This window comes from Haemaphysalis longicornis, unplaced genomic scaffold (assembly GCF_048455015.1).
Source record: "Haemaphysalis longicornis isolate Haplotype H1 unplaced genomic scaffold, Haemaphysalis longicornis Haplotype H1 scaffold_4, whole genome shotgun sequence".
Classification (NCBI taxonomy): Eukaryota; Metazoa; Arthropoda; class Arachnida; order Ixodida; family Ixodidae; genus Haemaphysalis; species Haemaphysalis longicornis.
Genome location: NW_027526361.1, coordinates 63,201,949 through 63,211,703, shown reverse-complemented (window position 1 = coordinate 63,211,703; position 9,755 = coordinate 63,201,949).

Sequence of the window (9,755 nt, the reverse complement as noted above, 5' to 3'; positions counted from 1 at the left end):
GCGTCGCTGGGTTGCTCTCAGTGTGGCTAACTGAGCCAACGTTACTTTGAACTGAGCCACCGTGCCCAGAATCAACGGCAGCGTTCAGTGAACAGACCCAGCGAAAGATCTTTGACGATTCTGTTCGAGTCAGGGGCGTTTGTTCTGCCAAAATATTTGATTCCAGTTTCCAAATACGCCAACGGCAGCTTAAAAAAAAAAGAACATCGCGCCCGGGGAGAATCGGACTTCCCGCGCCTCCACAACGTGAAGCCAGATTCTACCTATCGTCTATCTCAACAGATGGCGCATTCGTGCAAAATAGACCGTTGCATTAAAAACACACATAAAGGAACAGGAAAGCCCGCGATTCAAAGTTTTTTTAGCTGGGAACAAGTTTTTAAATATCGTTTTTTATTTCGCATACAGACAAAAGTATGTTGGCGAGCTACTCTATGTAATGGTTGCCAGCATTAGTTTTGGGAGGGACACATACGGCTCGTAGATCAAAAAATTCGATTTAAAAAGTTCTAGAGCGTTATCAGCAAAACCGTTTCTCGTCAAGGTGCTTTAAGTGATGCCCTTTCATTTGGGATAGAGAATATATACTCGACAAAAATCGGTTGTCTGTCCCTTTAAGGCAAGATAGGGGGCTTCCTAACTCAACATGCTCGCTAACGACAATAATTGAAGATTGCCACCGACGACTAGTATAGCGGCTCGCTAGCGGCTCGCTCGCGTTAGCAGGGAGTTTTAGCTGACCGTTGTTCACGCTCCGCTCCGCTCCGATAGCAAGCGCGAGCGCCAGTGCGCATGCGTGGTGCGCTCGGCGGCGAACGGCATTGGCTCCGGTTGCGCTGAGCGGGACGCCGCTACCGGAGCGGACCGTCAAAAACGGTCAGCTAAAACTCTCTAGCGTTTCACGGTGAACTCGTCCTACCGAGGTCGGTGAAAAGGCCTAGCATCGCCGCAGTTATCCAGACACTGCTTTGCGAGGCCGCGACGACGACGACCCCCTGCGCAATCTTTCACAGCATATCACCCCCTTTCGCGTATTTGCAAACTGATTTTCAGCAATAGTCCCGCACTGGAGGGTGGTGACAAGTTTTAGCTGCTGCGGTGTATGCGTTATCGTGCGTACACCGCACAGTGGGCTGCTTGCCGACCGAGCAGGCAGATGCTTGCCGAGGTCGCGCGTGTAGCGGCCGTTTGTGCCCGCAGAGATTTTTCCGTGTTTTAAATGCAGAGCATTTCTTTAAAGGAGTACTGACACGAAATTTCTCGCTTTCAGTTTTTATGCTGTAAAGAATACCTATTGGCCCAGTAATTACGAAAATCGAACCGAAAGCCGTCAGCCGCCAACACAGAATTAATTATAGCACGTTTATTGCAACCAATTTCAAATTTGGTCGCCGCGCGGGAAAATGGCCTTTCGAAGGCCAGCCTGCAAGCGGGCCAGCCTTACGTCACGGTCTCACCCGTGACGTCAGGGACGTTTTTATTTCCTCCATGCGTTCGCCGCGTCGTCTGCTACGATTGCACATGGTCCGCCCTCGCCCGCGCAGTCAACATGTCGTCTGAATCGTCAGACTCGGATGAGTCGCTGCCACCCGACAGACAGAAGAACTTTATTTGGCCAGGCGATTAGGCTGGCGATGTATTCGCCGTCGTCCGTTTTTTAATATCACTGCGGCTCGAACCGGCGCAGACCATGATAGCAACAGCTTGTCGCCACTCTTCTAATCTATCTGATCGCGAAAAAGAAGTTCCACATGCGAGAAAGTAGACGTTAGTGTGTTGAAAAATTGTGCTAGGGGTTGTTATCAGCGCTGAATTTAAAAGTGGCGTTCAGATATTTGCCGCGATGGTAAGCCTGCGCTGACCGGCAGCGGAGATTCGGCGCTCCGACCCAGCACTGCCGGAACAGCGGTGCGGCGAGCGGCCGAAAGATGGCGCTACCAGCGCGTTAGAATCAAAACAGGCCGCGGCAGATGTCTTGGTCACCGATCGCCGAAACGGAGATTATTGCCAAAATAAAGCTCCATATGCGAAAAAGAGGATGATAGTGTGCTGAAAAGTTGTGTAAGGGATTGTCATTCGCAGTTGTACAGATACCAGCGATCAAATAGTCGCCACGATACCAAAGATACCAAGCCTAAAGTTCCCAACACCCAAGGTGACCCGTGCAACCCCGAGCCCACTGGCTTGGGCGACAGTTCTAGAGGCCGCCGCGGCGCACGAACTCAGTCCACGTTTAGCGCTGCATGTCGTCGCGTGGAAAATAATGCATCTTGGCGTCGTCGTCGTTTTCGGACAGGCTTCCACGAGCCTGTCGCGAGGCCAGCCACGAGGCCGGCCACGAACTGAAGAGCAAAGACGTCGAACACGCAACGTTTACAAGCATTGCTCACACAGCTACGCCCACGTCTCCTGCCCAAACGAATACCACCGACAACAGCAGCGCAGGATATCGTTTCCGGTTCCGAAAATGACTATATGACGTCACCCTGAACCGGACAGACACGCAGGCCGATGTTTCGTCACGCCGAAAGCGATTTCGCTAGTGCTGCCGATTTGTGAAAGCTCGCGGCCTGGGCAATCAAAATCGATTTTAGATGTGATTCCGGCCTCGGATCGCTGCAAAAATTTCTGTGAGGCATCTGTACAAACTACTGAAGCCAATTATATCATTTTTAGGCGTCAAAATGTGGTGTCAGTACTCCTTTAACATGTAGCGTCCGCCGTCCGTCCGCAACAGCTCAGCGCGCAGGTGCGCCCTCTCCCCCACTCCTCCGCTCCCGCATCACGCTACCCTCTTCGCTCTCAACAACAGGTCCGCACCCCTCCCCCTACACTATATAAAAAAATAATACTTATCGACGCCTGGTTTCGATCCCACGACCCTGCGGGCGGAACGCAAGGTACAAGGTTCTCTACCCACTGCTCCACAAAGCCGACACAGATTCAAAGGCTACGAACGCGCCTTATATCCCTACGTCAAGAAGCTGCTGATACAACGCATTTACTACCTCTGGGCGGAACGCGAGGTACATGGTGCTCTTCCCACTGCGCCACAAAACCGACACAGAATGAAAGGCTACGAACGCGCCTTATATCCTTGACTCATTCAAACTACGTCAAGAAGCTGCTGATACAACGCATTCACTACCACCAACTCCCCAAACACTAAACGTTAACGCAATATACCCACCCCCAATGCGACGCATTTACTCGAGTCCCCCTCGCGGGGAGATGGGCCCATTTTTTCAGCGTTATTAATACCTTGTAAACGACTACAAACTCAGCTACGCTCGTGTAACGGACGGCGACCATAAACATTCGTCCGTGCCACCCGTGCAGGACGAATACGCCGTGCCGCCGGTGCAGGAGCGCTGCGCGCAACCGCGTTTCTCCCAGAGCCGGGAACGCTTACTGGCTACAGCACTTAACGGGGCCCACCAATAGCGCAGCCGTACTGTTGAGAGCTTCGTGCGTCACACGGGTGCGTCACAACCGCTCTGTCGCACGTCACAGCGCGCAAGTGTGGCGGCAAGGAAGCGGTAGGTGACCAAAAAGAAAGAAAGCATCTTTGTAGCGTGTTTGTGCGGCCCCTGCTTTACGCAGAGGTGTAATATTTGGTACACATTGTCGTGAAGGGGTACTCTAGCGATTGCGCGATTGAAATAGCGACCTTCAGAAACCTATTTAGGGCCCCTTTAAGAGGAATTGATGACAGTAATACGCGGTCGTTCCAAAGGCCCTCCGAAGCTCTTTGAACCACTTGTTTATCGAGTGACACATTAGCTATCTATTATGCGCAAGTAAGCGTTCCATTGTAAATTGAAAGTTGCCAGAACAGTTAATTCAGCAAGTCCACTCAGTTACTCCGGGAGGCTTCCGAGCTCCTTGTTATTCGCCAACATCATCTATGCTGGTTGCAACTGTGCGTAAAACTATTCCCATTGAATTTGTTCCGCATTTATATATATATATATATATATATATATAGGTCCAACGTTTCGACCTGTCTCAGGTCGAAACGTTGGAAATAAAGTCTCCGAAGAGCGTACTTCTACTTTGTGTGTATATATATATATATATATATATATATATATATATATATATATATATATATATATATATATATATATATATATATATATATATATATATATATATATATATATTGCTGGTCGAAGGACAAGCTGACCATGACTTCACACTGACAGTTGCAAAGTGAATAATGTTTGCTCGTACATCGTTATTAGCTCATGTCTGCACCTTTTCTGAGTACTTTCTGCTCTTCCTGTAGTGTGAGCCACAAGGATTCTGGCTGTCCATTGTTTGTTAAAAATGATCGGTAACATTAAAATACAAGTAGAACAGTTGTCTTCCTCCGTCATCTCGTTTAGCTTGTTGTACAGAAAATCAACCACATAAAGTTAAGAGAGAGAACGATGGCTGGCGCACAAGCTCGTGAACATGCTAATAGATGAGGATACAGCCGTATCCCTCCCCCCGGAATGTCTGTTCCAGTAACTAAGTAGCGGCTCGCGAAGTGCGACCTGAAGATTAAGACTTACGCCAGAGCAGCGCCAAAAGTCGAGGTACAGAGGGACGAGCCCAAGTGGTAGTCGGTTGGAAGGGGCAGTTAAAGGTACTACCCATCATAGTCGTACCCGGAGGCAAGCCAGCACCGCAGGACCATGACTGAATTGCCAGTCTGGGATTGGGCCTAAATAGAATCCACGAGCCCAGGCAGAACCGACCGCGTGCGGCATCCTACCAAGGTACGCCAGCGTTTTTTCATTGGGATGAGGCGTGATAGCCAAAGTTCTTTCCAAGTCACTGCCCTTTCCGTACGCCGTTCCTGAACCTGTCAAACATAGCAGAAAACTTGCAAGTATATGGCGTACTAGTAGACATAACACACAGCGACTGGGCTACGTATACCGCTAGAAGCTGTCCAGAAACCAGACGTAATGGGGGGACTGTGCGGGTATTATAAATTGATGTTAAATCCTTGCGTGAAAACAGACCACTGTCCGCTACCTGTGGTTTAAGATACGTTCGCGGTCCTGGCTGAAAGCAAGGTTTTCACCATTCTTGACCTTTCGGCGGCATAGCAGCAAATCGAGCTGCATTCCGACTCACGCTCTTTGCTTACTATACGCTGGCATATAGGTTTGATCCAGTATGTTCGAATGCGGTATATGGCCTCTCGAGTGCACCGGCAGTACTCCAGGCAGTCATGGAGGAGTTCGTGAAGTACTACTGAAGTACCACCTTCATCAGTGGAGCATCCTGTGCCGATATTCTAGCCGGTTGGAAGCAGTCCTGCGGGGTTTCCTGGGACACGGGCGTAAAACTGATAATAAAAGCGAGTTTTTGACACTTCTGTTAGTATCTCGGGCATATCATTAAAGGAGCCATGAAGAGAAAATGCAAGTTGGTTTTATTCGAAAGATTTCGTGTTTTATAGTGCCCCCAGCGCTTGTCCGGATACAAACGGGGCTTTATTCACTGAGAAATTAAACAATTTAGGTTAAAATTTTGATTTTCCCGCTCAATCGTGCGTTTTCGTGGTCCCAAGTGACATCACGGGAACCGACCGCTCTGCAGCCTAGAATACCTTCATTCACGCATCCGCCGTACAGGGTAGAGACACGTAACGCTGGTGCCGCCATGTTCGGTTGCTCGCTCGCCGCCGAAGCAAGTCATTGTGTCAAAACCGCTCTAAAATTATCGCCGCAACGCGGTTTACTGAAGAAGTTTGAATCATATTGTCTGTTTCGCGTTGCTAGGTCTCGTGGGAAACGAAAAGAATAACGCGTTGAGCCCGTTGGCCCAATTGCGGCGGCACGGGACCGTTCAAAGGTTGTCTCCACCCTGTAAAGCGGTGTAGGTTTGTTCCCGCGTTTCTTTACGTTCCGTAACCTAGATGGCGCCACCATACCGTGGCAAGCGTTTGGTTTGTTTTTGCCCGCATTTAAACCTGGCTTGTTTTCGTTCTGGGAGAAAATATTCGTTCCCTGAAACAGTGCTCGCTCGACAAATGGGGTCACGTAAGACACCGTTGCTTGCGTCAATCGGCCAGTGTCGTCTGAGACAACCCCAAGCCCCGTAGTGCTGTGCAGCTAAACCAAAGCATGCTGTACGAACAGCAGAACGCATCAGTACTTCTATGTTTACATGTGCTTTCGTAACTTCCACTGTTTGTCCCATCATTCTTATTGCTTTGTAAAGAATGTGCCCTAAATTTAAGCGCAAATCGCTCGTTCGTCTAGTTTGTAAGCTCTACCTAATTTGCGTCTGCTTCTGCCAGCCTCCGCCAATCGCAGAGCTTAGCCCATGTGACATCACAGGTTCTGTTGCGGGAAATGAGCTGGTGGGTCGCATGACCATTCCCGTTTTTCCTAATTATGTAGCTTATTTGAGCGAAGTTTACGTTAAAAGTGGTGTCAGTATGATTCTAACGAGACAATCTTTTGAATGAACCAAACTTGTGTTTTCTCTTCATGGCTCCTTTAACTTAACAGGCACACACCTGCGCCCCGAGAAGATAGAAGCCCCTGCACCAAAGAACGGTCGAGAGGTTGGGCTTTTTCTTTAATATTTTTTTTAGTTTAACCTCATCCCAAGCATATGTCTTCAATGCTGAAGACTCCGTACGGACTACTTAACTCTTTCTGTACCGTGGGAGAATAGGCCACTTTTCGTAGGTTTAAGTATTTTTTATAATATGCGAAAAAAATCTTAAAAGACAATCTCATAAAACATTTATAACGGTGTGCTCACTACATAAAAACAATAAAAACGAAAAATATTCTGAACTATCAAAATTGTTTGCGCATCAGTCATGTACATTAGAGGAAAGTTTCAATGTCCTAGCGCAACAAGTATACGAGTTACACGTTTTTCTTTCCTTCCCAGTACAAAGCAGTCTTCGTTGATCAGGTGGCAAAGCTGGTGGCAGTCCGGGTTGATCCTGTTCGTTTTCATCCTCCGAACTAAAATCCGATCATCCGGGATCATCTTCAGAGTCACTGCTGCTATAAACAGCCATAGCGTCGCTTTCAGACTCAACATAATAGCCAGAATGGTGTCCTACGCGCGAGGGTCCTGCAACCGGATCGCGTATGCATGTAACAAACGGAGTTAACCGCGTACTTTGATGATGATGATTATTATTATTATTATTATTATTATTATTATTATTATTATTATTATTATTATTATTAGTGGCTCTCTCTTTAAACCTGGGCGTCGGTTGTCAGCAACCGACTTGCCTGTTTTATTCCACTTACTTGCCATACTCCTAGCTAACTTAATATATTTGCCTCCCCTTATAACCCCCTCCCCCGTGTTTTAAACTCTCACCGCTCCCGCCCCCTTTTTTCTCCCCCCGCTGTTCCAAATTCCCATCCGTATGATTACTCCGCCTACGTACCTATCACTTCCCCACTTTTCTTCTGCCACCACTCCAGCCACCTCTTCGTCACCTCTGTGGCCCTGAAGTTGAGGCTCCCCTCACCCCCAAGGCCTGCGCCTACGTCGTTTCCCCCTCGCCCCGCGTCCGTCGTATCTCTGCGCCGCCCCTGGCAACATGGTCCATTGTTTCCCGCTCACTGCTGTAGAATACACGTTTCATCCTGCTGCCTGTAGATACCCGTGTATGCCCGTGTTGTCAGGCACCCACCCGTGCTTCGAAGAGCAATGCACTGCCTCTCGTATTACCAAGAAACCTTACTTCCTGATTTCTAGTTTCTCGGTCCTATAAGACTCCAGGGGTTTTTTCGCTTCTATTCTCTGTGCCCACTTCCTCGTCTTTGCTGACTTTGCCTGCTTTTCAACTGTTGTATAAACCCCACTTTACCTTACAGACTTTCCGTACCGCCTGGTCAGCTGTCTGGTCCACCGTCCTCCGTCTCCACTGAGTGTTCATACTTTTAAACACTCTCGCGGACAATTTTTTTGTCTTCGTGTCACGAACTCGTTCCTCAAACTTTATTTTGCTCAGCGCCTCCCTTGCCACAAAGGACGCGGACCGACCCATATCCCCTTGTACCGCTTCGTTTGTAGTTTTGCTGAACCGCCGTTAAAAATCACCGCCGCGCGGGAAAAATACAAACTACACAGGAAATGAGAGACCAATGCCTGGAACATGCGATAGATGGCGCCGCCGGTCCATAAAAGCGCTCGTGTTCATAAAATTGCTCGTGGCGCGGTCAGGTAATCGATCGCCCATAGCGAAGGAGTTAAAATGCCCAATTAGCAAAGGCTGCCGACTATGTACTCTTTGTTCAGCAACAGAAACAGTACCGCTATCAGCAGAAAAGATGTGAGGGAGCACTGAAGGACGCAGTTTTGTCTTAAGGGCTAATGCAGCTAATGTTCTCAATGAATAGTGGGCGCACGTGTCGAATGACATGTCGCCATTCTTAGGGCGGAAAGATAACTGTCTGTATTTGCGTCATTGCGTCACTGGGGCAACTGGCATAATAACCTCTGAGGCATTAAAATTGAGGTCCTACGGCTTTCGCGTGAGGGGCCTCGTGGTACTTCATACCATGGTCATGCTTCAAACATAAGAAGGCTATAAAAAATCTGTGTGTGGTGGCCGAACTTGTGTGACCACCTCGAAAGAATGGTCAAGGGGTGTTCAATTTGCCGACCCACTTAAAAAACGCAGCGCCCCGAGTACCGGTGTTATCATGGGAAACACCAACCAGTAGGTATAACGGGCTTCACCTGGGTTTTGTTTACTACAAGAACTCGTTTTTGTTTTTCAGCGCACATTCGAAGAGGGTGGATGTTCTCAGTCAACTACAGCAGCTGCGGCTGTGTGAAAATGGCGCATCTCCCGCGAGGGGGACTCGAGTAAATGCGTCGCATAGGGGGTGGGTGTATTGCGTTAACGTTTAGTGTTTGGGGAGTTGGTGGTAGTGAATGCGTTTTATCAGCAGCTTCTTGACGTAGTTTTAATGAGTCAAGGATAAGGCGCGTTCGTAGCCTTTCATTCTGTGTCGGCTTTGTGGCGCAGTGGGTAGAGCACCATGTACCTTGCGCTCCGCCCTCAGGGTCGTGGGATCGAAACCAGGCGCCGGTAAGTATTATTTTCTTATATAGTGTAGGGGGAGGGGTGCGGACCTGTTGTTGAGAGCGAGGAGGGTAGCGTGATGCGGGAGAGGAGGAGTGGGGGAGAGGGCGCACCTGCGCGCTGAGCTGTTGCGGACGGACGGCGGACGCTACATGTGAGTTAAAGAAATGCTCTGCATTTAAAACTACGCGCAGTTTTCTCTGCATTCCCAAATCCTGCCGACAGAATTAGTAAATCTTCCCCAATTGAGTGCTGTGCCGCACACCACCCAGGAGAATCATCCAGGCGTGACTGTAACTCGACGACCAGAGCCAGGAAACTCACACTTCGTGAGTGGAGTTAAGAGGTCGGTGTCAGCTTTTGTGTAACAGAAAACCTACCGAACAATCTACGTTGGTTGGAAGGAACAGTTATACTGCGAGTCAGCAAGACAACATACTCAGTACAAATAGAAGACCAGGATCGCCCTCTGCATGCTGATGACGTTGCTCTTAACACATCCCTTTTACCTTTTCCCGGAACCATGTGAGTCCCAGAGCAAGCCACCACAGCGTTACCTGTGGCCAGATAAATGACACCGCAGCGCTGCCAGACGGACCTCATAGCAACCGCATCAACCAGCCGACAAATTCAGCGGGAGGGAATTCTCATCGCAGGAACTCTGTTGGGGATATCT